The sequence below is a fragment of the Cottoperca gobio genome, chromosome 3, assembly GCF_900634415.1.
Source record: "Cottoperca gobio chromosome 3, fCotGob3.1, whole genome shotgun sequence".
NCBI lineage: Eukaryota > Metazoa > Chordata > Actinopteri > Perciformes > Bovichtidae > Cottoperca > Cottoperca gobio.
Genome location: NC_041357.1, coordinates 20,577,302 through 20,588,594, shown reverse-complemented (window position 1 = coordinate 20,588,594; position 11,293 = coordinate 20,577,302). Strand labels below are relative to the sequence as shown.

General features: G+C 37.1%; 1 long non-coding RNA gene across 1 annotated transcript; it reads left to right on the top strand.

Moving 5' to 3' along the window:
• Positions 1-3,001: 3,001 nt before the first annotated feature.
• Positions 3,002-5,251, top strand: LOC115004981 (uncharacterized). The gene is made up of 3 exons (XR_003831905.1): positions 3,002-3,078; positions 3,156-3,329; positions 3,625-5,251. It is a non-coding gene; the product is annotated as an uncharacterized LOC115004981 (long non-coding RNA).
• The last annotated feature ends 6,042 nt before the right edge of the window (positions 5,252-11,293 follow it).

Sequence of the window (11,293 nt, the reverse complement as noted above, 5' to 3'; positions counted from 1 at the left end):
AGTCACAGATCAGTGCCTCACACGGAAGTAGTTGGGGAGGTTTAAAGGCTTCCCAATCAAAATACAGAAAGATAAAACGGTTTATTTGACATCTATATGAAGTGAAACTCCTTTGCTATCAGTTCGAATAGATTTGACACTTTATCACTTCCTGTAGATGAGTATTTCATACATTTATTGGCGAAAAGGAAACACAAAACTGTTGAGTCTCCAGGGTTCGATTGGTGGCGTGCTTCTTTGATGGGAACGTGTTCAGTTGTAACTGTCCAATGAGCAACGCGCAACGGCCGATATTATCTGACCAATGAACGACGAGATGAGGCTATATAAACCGCCGGTTTAGTCACCGTTGGTCATTCAGCAGAAGGAAACGAAACAGGCAGGCAGCAACAGCTAGGAGCGGCGCTAACAGCTAGCTAGGAGCGGAGCTAACAGCTAGCTAGGAGCGGAGCTAACAGCTAGCTAGGAGCGGAGCTAACAGCTAGCTAGGAGCGGCGCTAGCACGAAGCACCAAGCACCAGGGCGGCCAGACACCACACACCAGGGCAGGCCAAATGAGTCTTGGCGACCGCAATTGCCCGATCGCCGGCGGCCAATAAAACCCCAGGGGGCCTAATAAGCCGGTGCGAGCGGCGGTCAAATGAGCCAAGGCGGCCCTATACATGGGAGGTCATGGGGAGGGGCGAAATGATTGGGGAGGGGGGCCAATTGTGCCCTAAAAATTGATTTGAAAAAAAAAAAGTAATAATAAAAAAAAAATGAATATATGTATATACATACATATATATATATAAAAAAAAAAAAAAAAAAAGTAATAAAAAAAATGAATATATGTATATATATACATACATATATGTATGTATATATATATATATATATATATATATATATATATATATATATATATATATATATATACGTATATGTATGTATATATACATACATATACATATATATGTGTTTATGTATGTGTATATATGTATATATTTATATGTGTGTATACATATATATATATATATATATATATATTTATGTATGTATACATATATATATATATGTATATGTAAATATATCTATATATATATCTATATATATATATATAGATATATATATCTATATATATATAGATATATATATAGCCCGCGGGCACTTGGTCGCCCGCAGGGACCATGTCTTTTCTAAAAATAACACTTGTCACCATGGAGCTTCGCCTAAAATAAATAACACTTGTCACCATGGAGCTTCGTCTAAAATTTGTATTTAATTGTTTTGCTGTTTGTTTTCAAAAATCAATAACACTTGAATTATTCTTTATTTTAAAATGAAAATATTGAATATAGCATTTAAAAAACAAAAATGTTTTATCTATATATGAACTCTAACCCTGTAAACTAAATCTCCATTTCCCTTTTCGCTGAGACAAGCTAGCGGGAGCAGCTACGATGGGGCTCGTGCTGCGTTGTTTACGCTAAACATGGCAGAAAAGCGAAAGAAAACGAACTATTTTCACAATGATTGGGAGGTAGAATTATTTTTTACAACAGTGAAAGAAAAGTGTGTATGTCTCATTTGCGTGGCGACGGCAAAGCGGCACATTGTGGAGACACTTCGGTACGTGTCACAGAAGCTACCATGCTAACTACATGCTAACTACACACCTGCAGCACTGCGGGCAGAACAAGCCGTGAGTTAAAGGCAGCTTTGGGCAGCAGCATCTCTTCTCACGAGGCCGGTGAACAAGTCACACAAAGCAACGGAAGCTTCATTTAGAGCTGCACATCTTTAATACGTATTTTTTAAATAAAGTACAAGAAAGCCTTTTCGGACGGAGAGGTCTTGAAAGGTGCAATGATGGTTATTGCAAACACTGTTCTTAGACGAGAAGAAAGGTTCCGATGTCATCTCCACTCTCTCCAATGTTACAAAGTTAGTGTTTGTACAAACAGGATATGATTTGAAGATGTGACAGTTAATGATTTCCTAAATCTTTTTACAGAAGTGATGCTTTGTATTAAAATATAACTGGTGTCATTTTGAACAAAATGCTACAAATGTGCTCATTCATACAAAACTCAATAAAGATATTTACAAAAATATCAGAGATGTGATAACTCTGACTTTCAAATGTTGAAATAGATTAAGAACTTAAATAAATGTTGCATGTTTAAATATATCTGTTTCCTACCATGGTAAATCATTGTTAATAATCATTGTGAGGAATAATTAACATTAACATGTGATCAGACAGTCTCTTCACGTATATGAATATGTATTATGATTATTAATGATAATATTATCATTAAAGGTGAACCGTGCAACTATGTTATTCAGGAAGTTTGTATCAAACAAGTAGCCCTTCGTATTGTTCAGTACCCTTGAAGTAGCTCTCAGTATCAAAAAGGTTGGTGACCCCTGATCTAAACCGATCTAAACACTATAGTCCGCTGAAAACATAGGTTGAAAGTCTGGCAACCACGTGAGGACTGACGCTGAGGGGCGCCTGCTGAAACCACAGACGGGTGTAAAGTCCATCGACAGCAGCGGGTCGACTGCAAACCACATCGTCTTGTTTTCAAAGTATTCAATCTAATCATAATGGAGATTCCAGTATTCAGTGTAGATGCCTTCACTAATTTACCGTTCAAGGGAAATCCTGCTGCAATTTGTCCACTTATGCATGTGAGTAAGAACATTTAGGTGAATGTACAATATCATACATGACAGGCTGCATTAGGGTTTGAAAAGATGTTAAGACACTTCAACTTGCTACTTCTAAATTGTGCATTTGTTTTTTTGTTGAAGGATCAGGCTGCTCCATGTAACACTTATTGATTAACTGGACATTTTCAGCCAGTTCACTAGTTTTAGTTGCTCATAAGTCACATGATTTTACAATTAGTTGTAAAATATACAAAGTTTAATCAGCTTGACATACCACTCAACCATACCACAGACAATTCCCTGATTTTTCAGAAAATGAGAGAAACCTTTCAGCCTCGTCAGACGCTTGTTAATGACCCAAGCAGAGGTGTTGATATCCTCTCCACCTTCCCAAGATTCCTGGATACCAAAGGATTGGTAAGTTTGGAATTAAATGTTTACAATGGCTTGACGTATTTCCTGTAGTAGTAACGGTAATATCTTCTTTCGTAAAGGTGGATCAAGACTTCACCCTCCTATTTGATCATGAAACATCCTCCAGGCCCCTTCAGAAATTGGATTCTTCAGTCCAAATGTCATAAAAGAGGCTAAGTGGCTTACTTCAACACCCAGAGTTGCGTCGCTTGTTGCAGAGAATCCCACAGGAAGTGATCTTGATGAGACAACAAGTGAGTTGTATTTGTTTAGCTTGTTTAAAGCACTTGCTTTATCTCCAAAAAGACTTAGTCTTTCATAAGGTAATTATATTATTAAGGTGATTATAATTGTCATGTCACCTTCTTAGCCACAAAAGAGGGTTGTTAAAAAGTGAATGAAATTGAAATGAAGTCTTCATAAGCATTCCCATCTTGCACTAGCCAGTAAGAAGATGTTTGAATAACTGATCACTTCTACAATGTATTTTTCTCTGTGGCTGCACATTATTCTTGTGTGTAATGTTAGGTTTCTTTATCTCAACCCTAGTCATCCTGCAGTTTGGAGGAGCATCTCCGCAACCAGCAGGGTCGGCAGCCATACCTCCTCGCTGTTGGGCGTCAGAAGAGCAAGATTGACAGCTTCTACATCACCATGGATAAGCATCTCATCCCACGCCAGGCAAACCGCTCCCTACCTTGGGGCTTTCGACAAACTTTCCAAAACCCATTTTGTGTTTAATTTGTCGTACGATGCTGCGTTACTGAATTTTTACACATTCTTGCAGACAACATTGTATAACAGTGATGTGGGGAAAATGAAGGAGTCACCCAGAGTCAGAGACTTGAGAGCCAGACTGCTTGACCAGCTAGTACCGGTCTCACTCTCTGAGTAAGAGGCTGAAACAATACTGACCGGTTTCATGTGTCAGAATTTGTATCCCAGCAGCCAGAAGTTGATGGTGTTATACTGGAACCGTTGATAATTTATATAAAATTACTGGAAACCCAAGGCCTTGGTCTTAGTAGTGTTTGATTGAGAGGAATGATTCTCAAACAGTATACAATGAGGAAGATCCCAAAGTGATCCTTCGTGGAAGAAATATGTTTGATATGCATTACAAATCTCTCCAAGACAACCCACAATTGAACTCCTTGTATGGTTTGAAAGAGACTTCTACACTTAACTCATTGAATTATTTCCATGTTTGAAATAATTACTCATTTGATATAATGCATGACCTTCTTGAGGGTGTGACTCAGTGTGAGATCAAATTGCTTTTTGAATATCTCACAAAAGACTTAATATCACAACAGAACTTGCTTTCCAGGATTTATGGTGTTTACTACGGATTTTTAGAACGAAAGAAATGTCCCACAAAGATAATTTTGGACAGTGCTGGCAATGGCATTGGTTTGAATTCTATTCAGACATTGTGTCTTGTGAAAAACATCCCACTGTTTGGTGACATCATTCCTGCAGGAAACGAAAACTGCAATGTGTTACTGTTGTTACTTAAAATAATGAACATGGTTGTGTCACTTTTTCTCACTCTAGGTACGACAATATATTTAAAGCATTTGATTGTTGACCACCACAAACTATTTAAGCACTTGTATCCACATAGAAACTTGCTACCGAAGCTATTGGCTATTGCTTACCACTGGGAAACCTTCACCCTCAAATAAAAAGAGTATGGACCAATTAAGACTTATTCCCTCAGAGATGTGAATGTGGTCAACAATGAAATGCTTGAAATGATTTTGTCAAAAGATGTTTTCTTAACTAGTTGTGTTAAAGTTGATGGTGTGTAGAATATACATCTGGACTTGTTTGTCTTTTGTCAAATATGTGATGTACTTTTGGTTGAAGGTAACACATTTTGTTTATTAACAAGCTATTCACCGAGAATTCTTTTGATGACCATCATCATGCATTTCTAGTGTTACAAAGTGAGGAAAGGTTCACAATAAAAATGTCTGAGCTTAAATTCCAATAAGCCATTTGATATTCAAAGCTCATACAATGTTTCAGATGAAAGTTTGTACATTATACCATGGCTTTGTTTATTGGAATCAATGAATATATTATTTAATAACATAGTAATTAGTGTTACTTTAACTCTGTTTTGTGAGTTAAAGAAGGAACTCTGGCACAGTGTTTTAACTATTATGAAAGGGTTCATTTAACCCTGAAAAGTGTGGACCTATATAAACCCTGAAAAAGTGTTGAAATCAACTCTGGGAGTTAATTCAACACTGGACTTTTTGCAAGGTCCAGGGTGAAATATATATGAAATGTTTTATAGGTCTTAATTACCAGCAACCTTTAGTCACGTTTAGAGAATACATTTAAAAACTAGCTTTAGTGGCATTATAAAGTATTTTAAAGCATTTAGCAGCGATATTACAGGACAAAGTCACAGATCAGTGCCTCATACGGCAGTAGTTGGGGAGGTTTAAAGGCTTCCCAATCAAAATACAGAAAGATAAAACAGTTTATTTGACATCTATATGAAGTGAAACTCCTTTGCTATCAGTTCGAATAGATTTGACACTTTATCACTTCCTGTAGATGAGTATTTCATACATTTATTGGCGAAGAGGAAACACAAAACTGTTGAGTCTCCAGGGTTCGATTGGTGGCGTGCTTCTTTGATTGGAACGTGTTCAGTTTTAACTGTCCAATGAGCGACGCAATGGCCGATATTATCTGACCAATGAGCGACGAGATGAGGCTATATAAACCGCCGGTTTAATAACCGTTGGTCATTCAGCAGGAGGAAACAAGACAGGTAGGCAGGTAGGCAGGCAGCAACAGCTAGGAGCTGCACTGGCAGCTAGCTAGGAGCAGCGCTAACAGCTAGCAAGGAGCGGCGCTAACAGCTAGCTAGGAGCGGAGCTAACAGCTAGCTAGGAGCGGCGCTAGCACGAAGCACCAAGCACCAGGGCGGCCAGACACCACACACCAGGGCAGGCCAAATGAGTCTTGGCGACCGCAATTGCCCGATCGCCGGCGGCCAATAAAACCCCAGGGGGCCTAATAAGCCGGTGCGAGCGGCGGTCAAATGAGCCAAGGCGGCCCTATACATGGGAGGTCATGGGGAGGGGCGAAATGATTGGGGAGGGGGGCCAATTGTGCCCTAAAAATTGATTTGAAAAAAAAAAAGTAATGATAAAAAAAAATGAATATATGTATATATATACATACATATATAAAAAAAAAAAAGTAATAAAAAAAAATGAATATATGTATATATATACATACATATATATATATATATATATATATGTATATATATATATATATATATATATATATATATATATATATATATATATATGTATGTATACATATATGTATATGTAAATATATATATATATATATCTATATATATATAGCCCGCGGGCACTTGGTCGCCCGCAGGGACCATGTCTTTTCTAAAAATAACACTTGTCACCATGGAGCTTCGCCTAAAATAAATAACACTTGTCACCATGGAGCTTCGTCTAAAATTTGTATTTAATTGTTTTGCTGTTTGTTTTCAAAAATCAATAACACTTGAATTATTCTTTATTTTAAAATGAAAATATTGAATATAGCATTTAAAAAACAAAAATGTTTTATGAACTCTAACCCTGTAAACTAAATCTCCATTTCCCTTTTCGCTGAGACAAGCTAGCGGGAGCAGCTACGATGGGGCGCGTGCTGCGTTGTTTACGCTAAACATGGCAGAAAAGCGAAAGAAAACGAACTATTTTCACAATGATTGGGAGGTAGAATTATTTTTTACAACAGTGAAAGAAAAGTGTGTATGTCTCATTTGCGTGGCGACGGCAAAGCGGCACATTGTGGAGACACTTCGGTTCGTGTCACAGAAGCTACCATGCTAACTAACATGCTAACTACATGCTAACTACCATGCTAACTACACACCTGCAGCACTGCGGGCAGAACAAGCCGGGAGTTAAAGCTTTGGGCAGCAGCATCTCTTCTCACGAGGCCGGTGAACAAGTCACACAAAGCAACGGAAGCTTAATTTAGAGCTGCACATCTTTAATACGTATTTTTTTAATAAAGTACAAGAAAGCCTTTTCGGACGGAGAGGTCTTGAAAGGTGCAATGATGGTTATTGCAAACACTGTTCTTAGACGAGAAGAAAGGCTCCGATGTCATCTCCACTCTCTCCAATGTTACAAAGTTAGTGTACAAACAGGATATGATTTGAAGATGTGACAGTTAATGATTTCCTAAATCTTTTTACACAAGTCATACTTTGTATTAAAATATAACTGGTGTCATTTTGAACAAAATGCTACAAATGTGCTCATTCATACAAAACTGTCAATAAAGATATTTACAAAAATATCACAGATGTGATAACTCTGACTTTCAAATGTTGAAATAGATTAAGAACTTAAATAAATAATGTTGCATGTTTAAATATATCTGTTTCCTACCATGGTAAATCATTGTTAATAATCATTGTGAGGAATAATTAACATTAACATGTGATCAGGTATATGAATATGTATTATGATTATTAATGATAATATTATCATTAAAGGTGAACCGTGCAACTGTTATTCAGGAAGTTTGTGTCAAACAAGTAGCCCTTCGTATTGTTCAGTACCCTTGAAGTAGCTCTCAGTATCAAAAAGGTTGGTGACCCCTGATCTAAACCGATCTAAACACTATAGTCCGCTGAAAACATAGGTTGAAAGTCTGGCAACCACGTGAGAACTGACGCTGAGGGGCGCCTGCTGAAACCACAGACGAGTGTAAAGTCCATCGACAGCAGCGGGTCGACTGTAAACCACATCGTCTCGTTTTCAAACTATTCAGTCTAATCATAATGGAGATTCCAGTATTCAGTGTAGATGCCTTCACTAATTTACCGTTCAAGGGAAATCCTGCTGCAATTTGTCCACTTATGCATGTGAGTAAGAACATTTAGGTGAATGTACAACATCATACATGACAGGCTGCATTAGGGTTTGAAAAGATGTTAAGACACTTCAACTTGCTACTTCTAAATTGTGCATTTGTTTTTTTGTTGAAGGATCAGGCTGCTCCATGTAACACTTATTGATTAACTGGACATTTTCAGCCAGTTCACTAGTTTTAGTTGCTCATAAGTCACATGATTTTACAATTAGTTGTAAAATATACAAAGTTTAATCAGCTTGACATACCACTCAACCATACCACAGACAATTCCCTGATTTTTCAGAAAATGAGAGAAACCTTTCAGCCTCGTCAGACGCTTGTTAATGACCCAAGCAGAGGTGTTGATATCCTCTCCACCTTCCCAAGATTCCTGGATACCAAAGGATTGGTAAGTTTGGAATTAAATGTTTACAATGGCTTGACGTATTTCCTGTAGTAGTAACGGTAATATCTTCTTTCGTAAAGGTGGATCAAGACTTCACCCTCCTATTTGATCATGAAACATCCTCCAGGCCCCTTCAGAAATTGGATTCTTCAGTCCAAATGTCATAAAAGAGGCTAAGTGGCTTACTTCAACACCCAGAGTTGCGTCACTTGTTGCAGAGAGTCCCACAGGAAGTGATCTTGATGAGACAACAAGCGAGTTGTATTTGTTTAGCTTGTTTAAAGCACTTGCCATATCTCCAAAAATACTTAGTCTTTCATAAGGTAATTATATTAAGGTGATTATAATTGTCACGTCACCTTCTTAGCCACAAAAGAGGGTGTGGAGCCTCTTGTCCACAGTCCATTACAGGGATGACAGAGAGAGTATAGTGTCACACACACAGCTTTATTCGCACACAGGTAAGTTGATATTACAGGCACCGCTGACAGGTCGCTCTCCTGTCCGTCGCTCTCCTGTCCGCTGCTCTCCAGACTGCGCTGCTTCGTGGCTGAAGAAGCGTCTCCGTCTCCGTCTCCTCTGGAACCCAGCCTACTGCAAGAGAACAGAACCAGGCCATCACCATGCATTTATTATGTGACTGATTACCTGATTCCGTTCAGCTGTCTGGCCTCCAGCTGGGACTCTCCCCAGCAGCCGGCGCCCTAACCACACCCCACTGCCACAGTGGTCTATGAGGTGTGAAGCCAAAGACGAGATGTTTAAAGATCATTTCAAAAACATAACAAAATCACTTGCTAAAAAGCATCAGATGGCTATTGCTTATCACTGGGAAACCTTCACCCTCAAATAAAAAGAGTATGGACCAATTAAGACTGATTCCCTCAGAGATGTGAATGTGGTCAACAATGAAATGCTTGAAATGATTTTGTCAAAAGATGTTTTCTCAACTAGTGTTAAAGTTGATGGTGTGTAGAATATACATCTGGACTTGTTTGTCTTTTGTCAAATATGTGATGTACTTTTGGTTGAAGGTAACACATTTTGTTTATTAACAAGCTATTCACCCAGAATTCTTTTGATGACCATCATCATGCATTTCTAGTGTTACAAAGTGAGGAAAGGTTCATAATAAAAATGTCTGAGCTTAAATTCCAATAAGCCATTTGATATTCAAAGCTCATACAATGTTTCAGATGAAAGTTTGTACATTATACCACGAAAATGGCTTTGTTTATTGGAATCAATTAATATAGTATTAATAACATTAATTAGTGTTACTTTAACTCTGTTTTGTGAGTTAAAGAAGGAACTGGCACAGTGCTTTAATTATTATGAAAGTGTACATTTAACTCTGAAAAGTGTGGACCTATATATATGTATATATAATTATATATAAATATATAATTATATAAATATAATTATATAAATATAATTATATAAATATAATTATATAAATATATATAATTATATATATATAATTTTATATAATTATATATATATTTATATATTTATATATATATTTATATATATATATTTATATTTATATTTATATATTTATATTTATATATATATATATATATATATTTATATATATATATAAATAATTATATATTAAGGCTGTCGTGATCGATATCCACATGAATATTAAAGTCACCTACGATAATTACTTTATCTGTTTTAAGGACTAAATTCTGAGAATTCAGATATAAATTCAGAACAGTATAACAAATAAAATTGGCTTTATTGTTTTCCATGTTGGGTTTGAAAGCGTAAGAACAAGGATTTTAGGTTTAGGATTGATTAATAAGCTTGAGTCTGCAACTCTACCTCCTCGGCCTGTGCCTCGAGGAACGTGAGTATTATTTTGGCGAGGTGGAGTGGGTAGATGAATTGAAGATGCCCTTGTGACAAAATGTCAGATTTATGTCAAATTTCATACAAAGACAAGAATAATATCTAAGCACTCTGCATATACATTTTCAATTATGATGAGTTTATGTTCATATATTTTTTAATATTCCACAGCGCTCTCTGCAAGAAGAAAAGATGCTGTGGTTTAGTTGGTGAAAGTGCCTGTCTAATAAACAAGAGATCCTTGTTTCAAATCCCAGCAGTGTCTAAGTGATACTGAGAGTATCTTTCTCTTTAAACTCAAATTTAGTCTAAAGAGGGAGATCATCTCTGTTCTACTTTATGAATTCATTTGTCTTCCTCAGACAAAAGAATTCCAACTGTACAGATCAATAAGACAACCCACAAACCGTGAAATAAGACAACCCAGTCAGTTTTTTGTGCGCTGCCAAGATCAGAAAACATTAGATTCTAGGCTTTTACTGGAGGGGGGTTTACGGAGCTAGGTGCTAAAACGGGGTGTTTCAGAATTATGTTTCCATTCAGTGTTCCTCAAAGCCATGGGTCAAGATGCTCAGTTGACGGGCAGTATATTCTACTGATCCTGCTTGTGACATATAGGAAGGGGAGCCAAATCTGAATGGTTTGTTTAATCCCATGTATTCTGATCTCGGCAACCCCTGTTTTATTTCAGTTTGGGGGTTGCTAGGTAATCCAGATACCCAAATGTTTATACATCAGCACTGAACAAGTGAGTTTATTATGATACGTTCCCTTTAGAGACAGGAACATTATGTTGATTTTGATTACAATAGCATGCTGCAGTGATGGTTTCAAGTGCATGTGATGCTGACTGAGGCCAGAGGTGAAACAAACATGAAGTGAGTTCACATGACTTTGAAATGCATTTAGTGACTACGCCCAAACTGGGCACTGATTTATGTAGGGGTGGCATGAAGTAGAACAGAGATTATAGCCCTCTTTAGACTAAATTTGAGTTTGAAGAGAACAAGAATTTCAGTATTACTT